We start from the raw sequence: 8,935 nt of genomic DNA, 5'->3' as shown, positions 1-8,935 counted from the left end.
ACATTACTCATTTTAGCCACCAAAGTTAACTTAAGTAGGATACATACATGATTGTTATCGCAAAATCTGATGATCATTATGTTTTAAAATTATCACTAAATATCAAGTATCCACCAACTCATTCAGAGGATATTGACACGGCTAGAAGTCTGAAAAGCCTTAGTTGTTACTAGCCGTACAGATGCTTTAATGCTTGTAACACTTGCTTCTGCTCCATTTGGACTCCATATATCCCACAACTTGATCATTCTTTTTTTTCTCAACTTTTTTTTCGCAATTGTAATTTGTGTATGCAAGCAAAATACTAATTTGGTGACATATTTTTCCAATCCACAGATAATGCTGGAGTTATTGTCAACGGCAGAATTATTCGTAGTTAGTCAGCATAGCATAGTTCAGTAATCAAACTAATGTTCTTCTTTTTGACATCCTAAGATTTTCGGATCAATCTCTTATTCTGAAAATATGTTATGACATTCAAATATTTTAGTAATGCTATATAGTCTTCGATTCACTTGTCGTGTAAATCGTGTTGCAAGAAAATAACAGGATTTTTTGTTTGTTTGCAACAAACGGCTATTCTAAACATGAGGTGGTCTGAGTAACCAGACCGGAATAGAACAACCAATAAAACATAGAGATATGAGAAAAGAGCGAGCATTCCTAGCTAAAGAATCAACAATTTCATTCTGCGTTCTTGGCACGTAGGTGATTTTGAAATCCGAATAACACATCAGGATGATTTGAATGGCTTCCAGCTTCGTTGAAAAATTTGGCCATGCTTGGGGATCTTTTATCATCTCTATCAGGTCCTTACAGTATGTTCCAAAGTTCTGGCAGTTTGAATGTTGAAGCATGCTCTCCATTGTCCATTTCAACGCTTCCAGTTCCGAGTGTAATGATGTCTCCCGCCTTTTTAAGTTTCGTGTCCCCATAAGTTGGTCCCCGTGTTGTCCTTCCAAACTCATCCAATGCCGCTGAATTGACCTGTGGATGTCTATGAACCATCCACCATACACATATTATTCAAGCTTAAGGCTTGTGCTTCTTCAACAATTGGTGCATGTGGGGGAGTAGGTATAGATTCTTTAGCATTATATTAAGCCTTGCACTCACTCTCTACATACCTGACCAGTTCCAAAGGGATCCTATCTATCTCCCTAAATAGTTTATCATTCCTTGTCTTTCAGATGTACCAGATTATCCAGGAGTAAGGGTCTCTATCATCTTCCGGCCTCCTAATTGTATTCTTTTTTCAGAAAAGATAATCCATATTGGCGTACATACGTACTTGATAAGTTGATATAGGGAAAATTTGAGAACTTGACGGCGTTGATGATAGCTCCCATACTTGTAATGTTTGTGAACATTCAAAGATCGCGTGGATAACATTTTCATCTGGCTCTCCACATTTTGGACAGTAATTATCATACCGCATATTACAACGTATTAAGTTTTTTGTTACTGCTATCTGTCCTGAAATTAATTGCCATATAAGATAACGGATTTTCTGTGGTACAGTCACTTTTCCAAGCAAAGCAAAGGCTAAAAATAACAGGAATAAGATGACGAAAATAACAGGATAAAAATCACCAAACTTGCATTATAAATATTTTCAAGTTGGGCCGCATTTAGGTCAAGTCCAATTCTAAATTATATGACTTTTGTAAATTTTTAGATAGGAATAGATAGACTTCTAAATTATTTATGAAACAAAAATTATAAAAATTGTTAAGATATATGGGCCTTAAATTCTCAGATTCGAGCCTACTGCCTAAGTATCAAGAATCACAAGCATATGAGAATGAATGAGATCCGATGTGTACAGATTAGATTTTGAGTAATACATGGAGTCATGGATCATATGTTAGTTGTTAAATTCAAGAACATATAATTTTCTCTACAAATAAACTTTAGATTATTGTTAAAAAAATCTCTCGACTAATATCAAAATTAATTATTATAGATTGGTAAATAGTCTAACAACTTAACAAAAAACTTCTTAACGTATAGTATTATCAAAAATATATTTTTTTAGCAAAGATTTATTCTATTACAAAATACAAAAAATATTATTGGGCGGTTCGACAACCATATTGAATTATCTGAATTGTGAATTATTATCATTTTTATAACTTTATTAAATAACTAAAATTAATTAAAACCAGAAAATAAAATTAATTAATGAAAAAAAAAATTGAAATCTAGAGAGATTATGCAAAGTTCTGTTTTGAGATACTCTTCCATAATCTCTCATTTTTCTTTTTCCTACACAAATATGTAAGTTGGTAGAAACTTATCCACATCTCTGGGATAATATGTATTTTCTACTAATCTGCATAATTAATGATAAATTACACTTTGTCACTTTCTAAGACTAGAACATAGATTTTAAGATGTTAAAACATTGACGAATCTTTAACAAAACCATTGAACTAAATTTTTTTTTTTTTTTTTTGTCGTCAACTTTACAGACTCATATAGACTCTGTAAACCAAGCCGGAAGATATTGATCCATGTGAACGACGAAAGACGGCTGAATCCTAACACTGCGTGCTAGGCTATCCGCCTTTGTATTCTGCGCTCTTGGTACATGGACGATCTCTGATTGTAGGAAACTTGCTCTCAGACTTTTGATGTCTTCCAAATAACTTGCAAACGCTGGCCACTCTTCTGGTTCCGAAACCATCTTCACCAATTGAGAACAATCCGTTGCAAACGTAACCTGAGATTGACGTAAATTCCTCATACATTCCATAGCCCATAGTAGTGCTTCCATCTCCGCATGTAGAGGAGAAAGGCTAGCCCGAACATTCCTCGCCCCCAGCAACCCAGCGAAGCCTTCTAAAGTGCTGTGCCAACCCTGGCCGGAGAAAGTATCTTTCTCTTTCCAGGAACCATCTGTGAAACACCATCGTCCTGGATTTAACAGTGAAGACCTAATCTCTTCCTGTGGGACCATTCTCTGTTCATTCACTAGTTGGGCTTCAGCCCAAAGGGTTGATTCTGTTTCCGCCAATTTGAGCGTATCCCTAGGATCAATATCCAGATTACTAAAAACCTTACTATTCCTTCCTTTCCAGATATACCATAGTATCCATGCGAACTGATGATCATCTAACTGCGGAAAGACTCTCCAGAAAAGATGATCCATATTTGCAAAAAGGGATTGTGTGGGAAATGTAGTTGGATTTGATGGTATCTTTGAGAGAGCCCAAACCTGAAGTGCTGGAGGACATTCGAAAAACACATGATTTATCGATTCCTCCTCAGCTCCGCATCTTGTACAACATATATCGCCAGTTATCCCTCTCGCTTGTAAATTTTTCTTAACCGCTATACACCCTGTCACCAACTGCCAGAGAAAATGTTTAAGCTTTGGTGGACACCTGACTTTCCAGCAGAATGATTTCAAACCATCGACCGTAGGTCCAAAAAATGCTGGTGGTTTTGCTCTATCCGGGTAAACTCGTTCTACCTGATATCCCGATTTAACCGTGTATTTCCCAGTTGTTGTGAAATGCCATCCATCTTTGTCCTCCAACTGATATCTACTCAGTCGTATACTCTCGATAATTTTCACATCCTGTGGATCCACTAGAGCCTGAAGTGCCTGCGAGTTCCAAATTCCCAAAGTGGGGTCTATAAGAGAAGCCACTGTGAGGTCAGGGTAAAGATTGTGTTGGTTTTTATTTGCTGGTCTCGGGCGAGTGGTTGGGAGCCAAGGATCATTCCATACAGAGATAGAAGATCCTGATCCCACCCGTTTGATTAGTCCTTTGCTAACCAGAGATCTAGCTGATGTAATACTCCGCCATCCATATGACGGAGAGTATGAGCGAATCGGTTCCAGGGGTGAGGCATTCCTGAAATATCGACCTTTAAAAACTCGAGAAAATAAAGTATTTGGCTTCTCGATCAATCGCCAAAACTGTTTACCAAGCATCGCTGTATTGAAATCAGTGATGTCTTTAAAACCCAGTCCTCCTTCCTCCTTGCTAACACATACTTTATCCCAAGATTTCCAATGCATACCTCTCGTACTTCCCCCGGGGCTCCACCAAAATTGGGCTACCGCACCTGTCAGTTTCTTTACGGTTGCCTTAGGCAATCGATAGCAAGACATCACATGATTTGGTAATGCCGTAATCACCGATTTAATAATCACCTCTTTTCCTCCTTTTGTAAAGAACTTAAAAGTCCAACCATTAACCCGTTTGTTTAGTCTATCCTGCACAAAACTAAAAACCTGAACCTTTGAACCCCCAAGATTTTCTGGTAATCCTAGATAAGTTCCCATTCCTCCATGATTCTGAATGCCCAGGATGTCTCTCATTTCCTGTCTGTTGGACTCTTCAATTTTATGTCCAAATTGGATCGAAGACTTCTCAAAATTAATGAGTTGACCTGACACCATCTCATATTCCTTTAAGATTCTGAGAATAGTTTGACATTCCTCTCTCTGGGCTTTGCAAAAGAAAAGACTATCATCCGCAAACAGTAGATGTGAAATGGAAGGACATGCTCGAGCTACCTTCATTCCTGTCAATTGTTTCCCATCCTCCGCCTTTTTAATATTTGCAATCAAAGCCTCAGTGCACAAAATAAATAAATAAGGAGATAACGGATCTCCTTGCCGTAACCCTCTATTCGGAATAATAAGGCCTCTTGGTTGTCCATTTAGTAAAACCCGATATTGAACCGATGATATGCATTCCATCATTAATTTAATCCAATGAAGATCAAAACCCATCTTCTCTAGTAAAGCTTTAATAAAGTCCCATTCCACTCTATCATACGCTTTGCTCATATCCGTTTTAATTGCCATATATTTTCCTTGACATGATTTGTTAGTCCGTAATCCATGAAACATCTCCTGAGCTATAAGAATATTATCAGTTATCAACCTCCCTGCCACGAATGCCGATTGCGTTTCCGAAATAAGAGACGGCAGACAAAGTTTCAGCCGCTGGCACAGAACCTTCGAGATAATTTTATACCCGACATTACATAGACTAATGGGTCTCAATTCCGTCATCCTAGTAGGCCTCTCCGTCTTTGGGATCATACATATATTAGTAATATTTAACCGTGGATCCAAGTCCCCAGACACCAAAAAATTATTTACCATTGTTACCAAATCATTCTTAATGATATGCCAGGAATGCTGGAAAAAAAGAGCCGTCATACCATCCGGTCCTGGCGCCTTCTCTGGATGCATCATAAACAAAGCCTCTTTTACCTCACTCTCAGTCGCCACTCTCAACAATCGTTGATTCATCTGAGGAGTGATACCCGTTGTTACCTCTGAGAGAAAACTATCAAATCCTGTCGGCGAAGTGGTACTAAACAGCTCTTCAAAATAGTCAACAGCCACCTTTTCCACTCCAATATCTTCTGTAATCCAGTTCCCCGCAGCATCATGTAAGCCAACAATCCTATTCCGAACTCGTCGTTGCTTAGTTAAGGCATGATAGAACTTGGTATTTAGATCCCCCGAAGAGTACCACATATTCCTACTTTTCTGGTGCCAATAATCTTCTTCATCCTTATAAGCTTCTTGTAACTTTCTGGAGACCTCCACAATATCCTCCTGTGACCTAGCATTATCTGTCTGAACCTCCTCGAGGGCCTTTTGTAAATCGCTTATTTTCTCCTTGCCATAAGGTGGATTATTTTTCCGCCATTTTGCAATTTCATGTCGACAATTGCTAATTTTTGCTACTATATCATCCTCGCTACGAATCCTATCATCTGACCAACCCGTCGTAATGGATTCCAGAAGCCCCTCTTGCCCTACCCACCTCTTATCAAACCGAAATTGCCCTTTCCTTCTGTGAACTTTATCGTCTAGATACGCCACCACTGGTCGATGATCGGATGCCACCAAACCTAGATATTCTGTGTAAGAACAGGGAAATAGAGTATGCCACTCCTCATTTGCTAGAGCGCGATCTAACCGACACCTTACAGTCACAGCCCCTTTTCCTTTTCCTCTTCTCCCCTGCCACGACATTTTGTTCCCTCTAGCCGGAAATTCCAGAAGTCCAGTATTTCTTATCATGTTATTAAAAGGGATAAAAGAATCCGCACTTCTCAAAGCTCCTCCATCTTTTTCATGATTTCCCGTAATCTCGTTTAAATCACCAATAATAAACCAGGGCTCAGATCTTGCAATGCCATACCTAGTTAATCTTTCCCACACTTGTTCCCTCATTTGTTGAACCGGATCTCCATAAACAAATGTGAGAAACACCTTTTTCCCCAAAGCCACCGCCTCCACATCTATCATTCGATTACTTGAATAGAGTATATTAACTTGATACTCATTATTATAGAAAAGTGCTAGACCACCACTCCTTCCATTTGGTTCCACTGTAACCAGATTATCAAAACCCGAATGTAATTGAAATCTGTGTACAAAGTCATACTCCTGTTTGGTCTCTGATAAAAAAAGAAAATCTGGTTTATGTTTGTGCCATATCTCTCGCAGATAACTCATTGTCCATTTACTTCCCATTCCTCTACAGTTCCAACTTAGTGCTCTCATTAAAAAATATAAAAATACTCCCAAGAGTTAGCAAAATTGGGTTTAATGATACCCTGAAATCCCAACCACCAAAACACCATAACCCCATAAAACACCAAACTTTCACTCCACCCGTCACAATAAAACGGCTTCAATATAATAATGGTACGCCCTGTCCCTATTCCAATGATATACATTATTTCCAAATCCACCTCATCATCTAGTTTGAAACCAATAAACACCATGATAGAAAAAACAAACATATGAGACTTGTTCTTCACGTAAAGCAGAGAAGAATAATCTGTATACATTTCTAAATCATCTTCAATATCTATACCAAATATCAATTCCTTTATTTCCAAAGTAACCACTCTAATCTTCACCAAATAAACCATCTGCGACTGGTTTAAAGAGACCAGCCACAGGTCTCGAGTCGATACAACAAGAACGTTATGTTCTGTCGTGAGCCACTTCCCAAAACCAACAAAACACACAAGTGCCAAATCATTTATTTGTCTTTTAAGAACAATAACCAGCATAAATAATACCGCTTCGAGAATACCAACCCTCCTGTTATGATCACATACGCTCAACAAAATAAACCAAATCCAAAAACCAATACCAAAAATATTATTCCATACGTTCCAAAGACCAAACAAACCACATTTTAATAAATGCCCATTTAAAACCCAGACATACCAAATAAAACTTGAACTGCTCGTAGAGCTTATTGAACCAACAAAAAAACTGAAAGTAAAAAAAAACAAACAAACCCGTAATATAGCTGTCTTCAAAACACCCACAATCCATAAACAGTTAAGGCTTGGGTAGCTGTTTCGGGTGTGAGGTACCCTTTTCTTCCACTTGCTTAGCACCACCACCCCTGTGGAGGCTCTGTTTAGCTTGTACCCGTTTGCGAGGCTACATAAGCACTTGAGCAAACTTGGAGTTGTGTCCACCAGTAACTGAAAACAAAGGCTTGCGCAGCCCCGTTTTCTTCTCCGCCGCCGTTTCCCCCTTACCCTCAACAATGCCTCCAGTTCTATCTTCTTCGACAACTTCTGTTGTCCCCACCTGATCCATATCTGTTCCTTCTCCATCTGTAAGATATTTCCAGTTCGACCCCTTAATGATTGTGCTTGATCTTCTGGATTCCGCATCCACTCCGAGGATCTGAATGATAACCATATCCTAAAAAGCCCAATCGTATCTCCATTCCCAACCCCTTTCGATTGAAACTCTATCGAACTCGTTATTAGGTAATTGATTCGCAGATCTCCGCTGAGTTCCCCTAATTTCCCATCTCCATATGATTCTCCTCGAATCGTGAAATTCCTATGAGCACCCGGATCCCAATCTCGATCGAACATCCAAACCCTAATTTGAACTCGCCATCACCCGGATGTCTTTTTAAAACCATTGAACTAAATAAACTTCCACAATACAACATAATATATTTTATTCCTTTTCTTTTTTAAGCACAAGTATATAGTTTTCTTAACTAAAATTTTGGATTCATAATATTTAAAGAAAAAAAAAAAAAAAAAAAAAAAAAAAAAAAAAAAAAAATCAAAAGACGCAAATAATTTGAGTGCATTACCATTTAGGACACTTTTTTTCACTTTTTTGACAGGATAAGGCACATGTTGCTGGAGGGACACTTTTCTTCTAGAGAGAAGCTTCGTTAGGACGGAATTGCCCTTCGCTGAGTAATCTGAGGTGGAGAGCAAGATAGTGTGGATTTGTGTCTAGTTGGTGGGGACCCCATTTAGTTACGTTTGTGTTTCATAGTAGGAGTTATCAAGATTTGTTTATAGGTAAGTGGGACACATTACAACCATTAGATGTGATCTAATCCAACGGTGATGGACATCTAACCGATTTGAATTTCACAGCAATAGATTTTAAGCCATCAGATTGGAGAGGGGGGGGGGGAAACTAGATCGTAGGGTTGGATTTTATTTGAATTTTTTGAAATTACTATTATCAATTCCCCTCTATTTTTATGTGATTTATTTTGACATATTAAAGTATATCAATAAATAAATTGAACATAATAAATTATAACTTTTTGTTGTCAACATTTTAAGATCCATTTTAGTATATGTTAGAAATTTGAATATTAAAAACATATCATGACAAATCTTTTTTTTTTGTAGATTAAGTGTTTATGGACAAATAAAATGTGGATATATATATTGTGGATAGTGAAAAAAAATGACCACAGACATAATAAATGTATAAAAAAAATTCAGTATAGAAAATGGTCTTTTAAGCTATTAGATGTGCAACTTAAACTAGATTGTAGGATTATAATTTTTTAATTTTCTTATATTACTATTAACAATTTTCCTATATTTCTTTATGTGATTATTTTAACATATTAAAGTATATAAATGAGTAGAT

Source organism: Brassica napus, chromosome A8 (genome assembly GCF_020379485.1).
Source record: "Brassica napus cultivar Da-Ae chromosome A8, Da-Ae, whole genome shotgun sequence".
NCBI classification, from domain to species: Eukaryota; Viridiplantae; Streptophyta; class Magnoliopsida; order Brassicales; family Brassicaceae; genus Brassica; species Brassica napus.
This window is presented reverse-complemented; position numbering follows the sequence as displayed.